This window comes from Podarcis vaucheri (genome assembly GCF_965113315.1).
Source record: "Podarcis vaucheri genome assembly, chromosome: 5".
NCBI lineage: Eukaryota > Metazoa > Chordata > Lepidosauria > Squamata > Lacertidae > Podarcis > Podarcis vaucheri.
Window position 1 is genome coordinate 63,170,535 of NC_138763.1, and position 7,571 is coordinate 63,178,105.

Sequence of the window (7,571 nt, forward strand, 5' to 3'; positions counted from 1 at the left end):
CAGCACAGCCATCTTCTCAGAAAAACTCTTCACAAGCTCAAGAGGTCAAGACACGAAAGCTTTAGCAACTAATCTACACTTAATGACCCACCCAGTGGTATTCAGAATATCACTCATGAAATCACTCAAGATATCCCTCAAGTAATTAAGGAACAAAAGAAGAAAAGGCACACTAATCTAGGAACTTCCTCTCTGCCCAGAACGTTGGAGGCTATACACCACACCCCTCAACAGTATTTATAGAAACTCAAACACCAGATTCTGCTCTGTTCCAGTAACAAGAAGCCGAAAGCACCAGCCTGAAGATGACGAGTGAGACCTCGTCGAAACGTCGCCCAGACACCCCGACTCTTACACGGGAAGACACCCGAAGACACCAAAACCTGCATTCCTGTACCCGTGAAAATCTACGAAAGCAAATATATATATATATATATATATATATATATATATATATATATATATATATATATATATAAAATGTCATTAAAAACTTCCCTGATGTCTTCTAAAAGTCAGATAGTTGTTTATTTCCTTGACATCTGGTGGGAGGGCGTTCCACAGGGTGGGCGCTACTGCCGAGAAGGCCCTCTGCCTGGTTCGCTGTAGCTTTACTTCTTGCAGTGTGTGAACCGTCAGAAGACCCTCGGAGAAGGACCTCAGTGTCTGGGCTGAATGACGGAGGTGAAGACGCTTCTTCAGGTATACTGGGCCGAGGCCGTTTAGGGTTTTAAAGGTCAGTGCCAACACTTTGAATTGTGCTCGGAAACATACTGGGAGCCAGTGAAGATCCTTTAGGATCGGTGTTATATGGTCTCGATGACCACTGCCAGTCTAGCTGCCACATTTTGGGTTAGTTGTAGTTTCCGAGTTGCCTTCAAAAGTAGTCCCACGTAGAGCACATTGCAGTAATGCAAGCAGGAGATAACCAGAGCATGCACCACTCTGGTGAGACAATCTCTGGGCAGGTAGGGTCTCTCCACCTCTGATTCCCAGCAACTGGTATTCAGAGGCATACTAAAATAGCTCAGTCGGCAGAGTATGACTCTTAATCCCAGGCTTGTGGGCGAAAGATTTCTGCATTGCAGGAACTAGATGACCCCTGTGGCCCCTTCCAAGTCTACAATTCGATGATTCAAGTGCTTGGCCTTGGTTTGGAAGCCACCCATGCCTCAGACTGCTGCCATTTTCCTAATAGGGAAAGATGCGGCCACATGCAGCCAACTTTGCAGCTGCTGTCTGCTTAACCTCTGACCCACTGAAAGTACTGATTCTGATCTTTTAATACCCTTTGCAGCCTGGAGGGTAGCAAACTTTAAAGCATGTTTCTTTGCGTAAATTCTGGCATTGAGATAATCTGTTAGGGGTGCCGCTATGTCTTCCATCTTTATGAGAGATTAAAACAGCAGCAGCAGCAAGGAATCAGTCTTTTACAACTCCAGCCCTAGGGCTGTGGGATGACTGCTACGTGTATAAATTCACATCTCTCTTGCCCTTGAGGTAGTGGTGGGGAAGGTGTTTATTTGTAAAGGCATCTAGATAGGCTACAAGAGGGTTGGCATGCTTGCTAGATGGGATGTTAAAAGGCCTAAAGTCCCCCCCCCCCCAATTACTTTAACTGAAACTGACAATATACATGGGGGTGGGGATCTAATGTGAAACCAGTGGAACAAGTTAATTGTGAAGTCAAATGGCCTGTTGCTTTCAGTGGGACAAGTCCCAGCCAATTTTAAGTGAATTAGGGTTCAAAATGGTGTGTGTTTTGTTTTGTTTTTTAAAAAATGTTTTATTGGTTGCTGCTGTGAGTAGAGAAGTTGGTTTTAAATAAAATGCTGTTGGGTTTACAGAAGCTATCTTCTATCTAAGACCCAAACAAAGGATGAGAAAAGTATCTAGTCACAAATATTCTTTAGAAATTCTGTGGGGGTGGGGGTGGGGGTGGTTAATTTTTAAATAGTATAATGAACAGAAGCAACCCTCGTTACGAACCAATAATTTTTAACGGTAAGGAATGTGATACGAAAATGCACTGGGAAGTGTGGGATAACAAGGTCATATAATTTCCCGGCAAACCAATTGGAATAAATGCCCAACAAGTAGCAGGCACTGTATAACCTCTCTACAAATTTTGTGCAAAGCAAGTCGGGACAAATGCTCAGTTAAGAGGTTTTCTGGAAGTGACCTCCCTCTCCTGAAATAATATGAATTGCTTATTTGGTTTTTACACTGTGTGTATTTTCAGCCACAGTTGATTATTTCAGAGCTGCTAGGGATTGGATCACAAACCAGGTGTGCCTGAGCAGCACTGCACAATGAATACACTGCCAACTTGCACAAAATGGTGGTAATTATATTTTAAAACACCCACTTACAATCGCAGTGGGCAACTCTAGACCCATGTATCAATTGCTAATTAACCCTGTGTCTTGCGTACAATGGAAGCAATTGGTTTTGCTTCCTGCTTCACTGCACACCTCATGCATATGTTAATTGCCCTCGCCCTGTTACTCATCATCTGCTTAATTTGCCCTATCTCAGAAACTTATTTACCTTGAAAATGTATATTAGAACTATGTTTCTCACTCTCTCTGCCTTCAGAGATACTGGATTCAGAGAAGGAAAATAAGAGAGGGCATACACAGGAAAAGGGAAATGCTGGTTTATTGAATAGCAGCAAAGCACACAAGACCCAGTGTGCAAGGAGAAAAGAAGACCAGAATGAGCTACTGCCTTATTATACAGAAGTTTAGGTATGAGGATGCTCTGCTTTTGATGGGTCAATGCAGCTAAAGAAGGGAGGAGATCAGTTTCTTCCTTGGTACACTGTTAGGATTATATGACTCAGCCGCACACACTCCAAATTTCTCCCAAATATGGATTGCCAACAGCAACCCTCTATTAGGAGCTGCAGTAGGAAGAAACGCTTACCTTGCTAGGTAATCCCAGAGAAACATGAAACTTGGTATAGCAGAACTCTTCTAGAAGGAGAACTAGCATGTTCTTCAAAACTTTTCAAAGAATATAAAGAATGATTCATATTCTGTAATACGCCTAAGCAATGTTATTGCCATGTGTTTATATATGTAAATGATGAGGCAGGAAGGCAACGCATATGCAGCTTCAAAATATCATGGGTACTTGTTTTCTTATGTGTAGCTGAGTACTCTGAAGCAGCCCTGAAACCCTTGGGATTATGTGGTTGTGTTCCAGCCGGAAAACACCCTCGGAATCTGGAATGTGTCATAGATGTGCATATGGCTGGTAGGAAACCTGTATCTTATTTCCCAGAAGAACTTCTGTGTCCTAGAACAATTTTGGCAACATCCTGATGAAAGTATGCCATCTTGTTTCTGGAGATCTCAGCACCTCAATTCTTTCTAGAGTTTCAGCGGGGCATTTACTGAAAAATGTCATGGGAGGTTAAAAAGCAGGGTCCTTGAGTGCAGCACCGAAAAGCCAGGGCTAAAACTGAATTAAATATTGTTCACAATAGTCACTTGATGTTTCTTAACTATGTCTCCACCCAAGACTCCACATTCAGGAAAGGATTTGATATGACTTACGTGGTAGCTCTGCGCTTGATAAGAACAACTATGACTGTAAATCTGATTCACCCTTGTTTAAATATTTATCCATTTCCTCCAGTGCAGAAAATTATTATCTACTTCAGTTAATTAGGTCTGCGGATTAGTACTGAACAGTGGATTATGATTGTCTGCTCATACAATGGGAACACACTGCATTTCAATTTATTTTTCCATGTCTACACTTCATGGGGATATCATTAGCATTTTTCTTATTATATCCAAGAAATGGGTCCTGTGGTTTCTTATTCCAGCTACTGTATGTTGTCACGGTCCAGAGAAATATAGACCAAAGAGACTAATGTGAGATGAGTTGGCAAATCTGAAATGCATTCTTGGCCAATAGGTCATTTCCTGCTCAAGGAATGTACTCCTAACTCATATCTCTTTCGTTGAACTTTTATGGTAGGCTGAATTTCTCTCTGTAGTGACTCTTAACTGTCCACAGACAGGAATGCTTAACATTCCAAGAAAGGTGTTGAGAAAGAATGGCCAGCTACAATATCTTTAATCTACCTGATGCAAAATTGCAGTCTGCTAAAAAACAACACCCCTCTAAATAAACAAAGAACATGCAAAAGACTGATGTTCGCTTTCAGATTCCCAGGAAGCTGGAAACTTTTGTGATTCTGGTTCTTTTGAGTTAGCCTTTATGATTTTAACAGATAAATCTATGTGATATGCTTGAAGCAGTCCTGCATAGGCAGAGAAATAGAGACTTAGCCCAGCTATTAGGATTCATCTCAGGAAAAGGTGGAGGCATGCTACATAAACATATTTCTAATTTAGTAGCATAAACCTAGTGCTGGATAGAGGGCTGGCCCAAGACATTTTGGCACCTGAAGCAAACCACAAAATGCACACACACACACACCCCAGGAAAGAAGGGGGAAATGAAAATCTACATCAGGTACAAGGGGGGAATAAAGATTTACACTGGGAACAAAGATGGGAGGAAACCAGCAACTTCTCCTCTTCTCCAAGGGGACACTGTAGTGGTGGCATGGAGGGGGGGAGCTGCCTCCAAGGAGGATTGGTCCCAGTGAGCCTCCCCTGGCAGATTTTCCAGTTCACAAAGGAAAAGCATGTCACTTGCTAATTCCTGCAAGCTTCACCTGTGCAATCCCAAGAGCTAAGAAACAAAGAGAGTGGGAGTTCGGCATCATGCCTGGTGCAGAGCTTGGCTCAATGTAGCTCTGGGACAGAGCACATGCTCAGCATGCAGAAGATCCCAGGTTCAACCCCTGACTTCCCAAGGTCGGATTTGGTTTTTGGAGCATATGCAAACATAGCTGCTTGTTTCAAGAATCTGAACTGATGGAATAAGGGGGGAAAGAGATCTCAACTGTATTCAAATAAATGGGTGCGGAAGACGAAAGAAGGCTTTGGTCTAGAGCACTCTGGTCAGAGCTAAGCATTACATAAACAAAATGCCCCTTCTTTCTTTCTTTCTTTCCTTCCTTCCTTGCTGTCTTGACAAGACAGCAGCCTCATTACCTTGCAAGTAGATCTGTGCAATGGACAGGGCTTCTGGGGAAACTGGAATTCCAAATGCAGTCTCTAATTAAATATTGTATTTGTTTTTATCACTTTTTTTAAAAAAAGCATTAAAATTTCATTCATAGGATTAGGTGCACTGTTAAACTTTTGCAATAGGAATGTGGGATTAGACCTTTCCAAGTGCTCTTTTTCCAAAAAGGAACCATAGAAAAGACATGTCTAAAATATGGCATGTCTCTCTTTTTTTGTTGTCCTTTTAAAAAAGAAAAAGAAATGTGTTTCTGTTTGGAGTCTCTGAAAAATAGAATGATATCAAAAGCAGAGAGATGGGTTCTCTTTCTCTGCTTCCCCCCTTCTTTGTTTTTCAACTCTCCTGCTTCCCTTGCCTATAATTCACTTATTTGGTTCTTATGATCTGATGCTTTCTAATAATGGAACTGGCCAGATAATCCCTCTTTTTCTGTTTCCTTATTTCCCTAGATAATGCTTCATCATGCTTCACAGCAAAGTAGGAATTTTAAGCATGGCTTTCCATTTTTACTCAGCACTTCCACTGTCCTGTGATGTGTCGGCAACAGCCAGCACGAACTACCAGAGGTCGCAAGGATGGCTCAGCAGCTGCTGTCGACGCTTTTATTTGCTTAACCAGGCATTTCTGAAGTTTCTCAGATGATGCATTTCCAAGATGACCTGAGAGATGAGATGGGGCACTAGCCAGTCTCGGTTTCAATGCTTTCGGTCCCTTGAAAACTAGGGTGTTAGTTGTTGCAGAGAACAATAAGCCCATTTCTGCCAAAGATTTGCACTGTTATGCGGCCAACTTTTCAGCAGACTGAGAAATGAGGCCGCATTTAAGATTTCCCACCAGTGGGAGGTATATGCCACCAATCTGTATTGGATGTAGTGCAAGACAAAGGGGAGCTGCAAAGTTAGCTGGATCTGTGCTAATGTGGTCTCTTGAAAGGAAGAGAGAGGAAAAAACTTGGCTCAAATTACTTTGCAAAACACTTTCCCCCCAGCGCTGAGAATTGAAAAGGATCTGATTAAAATATATCAGATTGACTATATTTTCATGACAGCAATGAAGCGGGCAATATGTTTCCTTCCCCCATCTTTAATGAGCACCATTTAGACAGCTTTGTACTCACTTTTTGGCACAGCTTTTGGATCCATAGGATAGACTCAGAAGCAGCCTTGTTTCTATTAGTTATAAGAATTTTCATTTTGTGGATAGTTATTTCACCATAGCTGTGACCATACCTCAGTTATTCTCCTGACTGCAGGCTCATCTTCAATACAATTCTCTTATACTGAATGAAGAAAAGAGGAAGGTTCTGCAAATGTGTGTTGTGTGGCAATTGTCTCCTGCCCGAAACTATACCCTCCAACATTGCCCTGAAACACTCAAGACCCATGAGCCTGAGGCTCTCCATCTCTGCTTCCCCTGCTCTTGCCTCAACAGTATTATCTCTCCTCCTCTGGCTCACTTTACAACACATATTATGCTTTAAATGGTAGTGGCCCAGGGGCAATGGCAGCCGTGGCACAGCTAAATCCTAGGCAGCCTTATGGCTGGTGGAAGAAGGGGCAGCAGAAAGCACCATCTGGCAATGAGGCCTACATCAATGTCTGAAACCTTGCCCAGTGTGCAGCCTTAGTGTATAATCCATGCCGTTTGTGCCCTGAGGCCCCTTTGAGGTATTGACTTTAGAACTAGTTCCACAGAGAGTTACCCTGAAAAGACAATAGACCGTTGGGGAAGAACGTGATTATCCATAAACTCGTCTCTATTTTCAGCTTGCTTTATGGCTCAATCTCCAGAAGTAGTCCCTCATGGCGTAGTGTTGTTGTTTTTTTCTAAAGGAGAAGAAAAGGATGGCGAAGCAAATTGAAGGGTTGTTATTATAGGATACGTGACTTATTTTAAAACACCCTCCTCGTTCTGTTCTCTTGCATGCAGCACAGCTTACAGAGAAACAGTGGGAGATGGCCAAATAAATCGATAGCTTGCCTCGTCTTCTACCTTTCATTGCTGTGTGTCAGCAACAAAGCCACCATTCAGGCGCAAACATCTGCCTTGGTCTGCTCCCCCCTGAGTAATTCCAAAAACAATGGCCAAGCGCCCTTCATTGATCATTATTGACAAGCCCTTATTACAGAACTGTGGAAGGCTTGCATTACTTCACTTCAAACTGCATATGTCTTCTTGGGGGGTTTCAGTGGGTGCAGACTAGGTACATTTCAGAACTTGTCTGTGTGTATGTGTGCATATACATGCACACATCCAGTTTTATATATACTTTTAGGCATATTTTTTTTAAACAATTATTTTCTTGGCTTTTAAACAACTACAATAGCCATTAAACACTTATCCAGCAGCACATCTAATGGTGTTTGTTTTATCCATCGTCTCTAAACATACACTTACACATTCCACATTCAAACATATTATTTAACGTAACCCTTCCACTGAGAATGTTGATCGGT

At 42.1% G+C, this 7,571-nt stretch overlaps 1 long non-coding RNA gene across 1 annotated transcript; it reads left to right on the plus strand.

The window, feature by feature from the left end:
• The first annotated feature begins 476 nt into the window (after positions 1-476).
• LOC309533456 lies at positions 477-6,957 on the plus strand. Its single transcript, XR_014220249.1, has 2 exons — positions 477-3,261; positions 5,565-6,957. It is a non-coding gene; the product is annotated as an uncharacterized lncRNA (long non-coding RNA).
• The last annotated feature ends 614 nt before the right edge of the window (positions 6,958-7,571 follow it).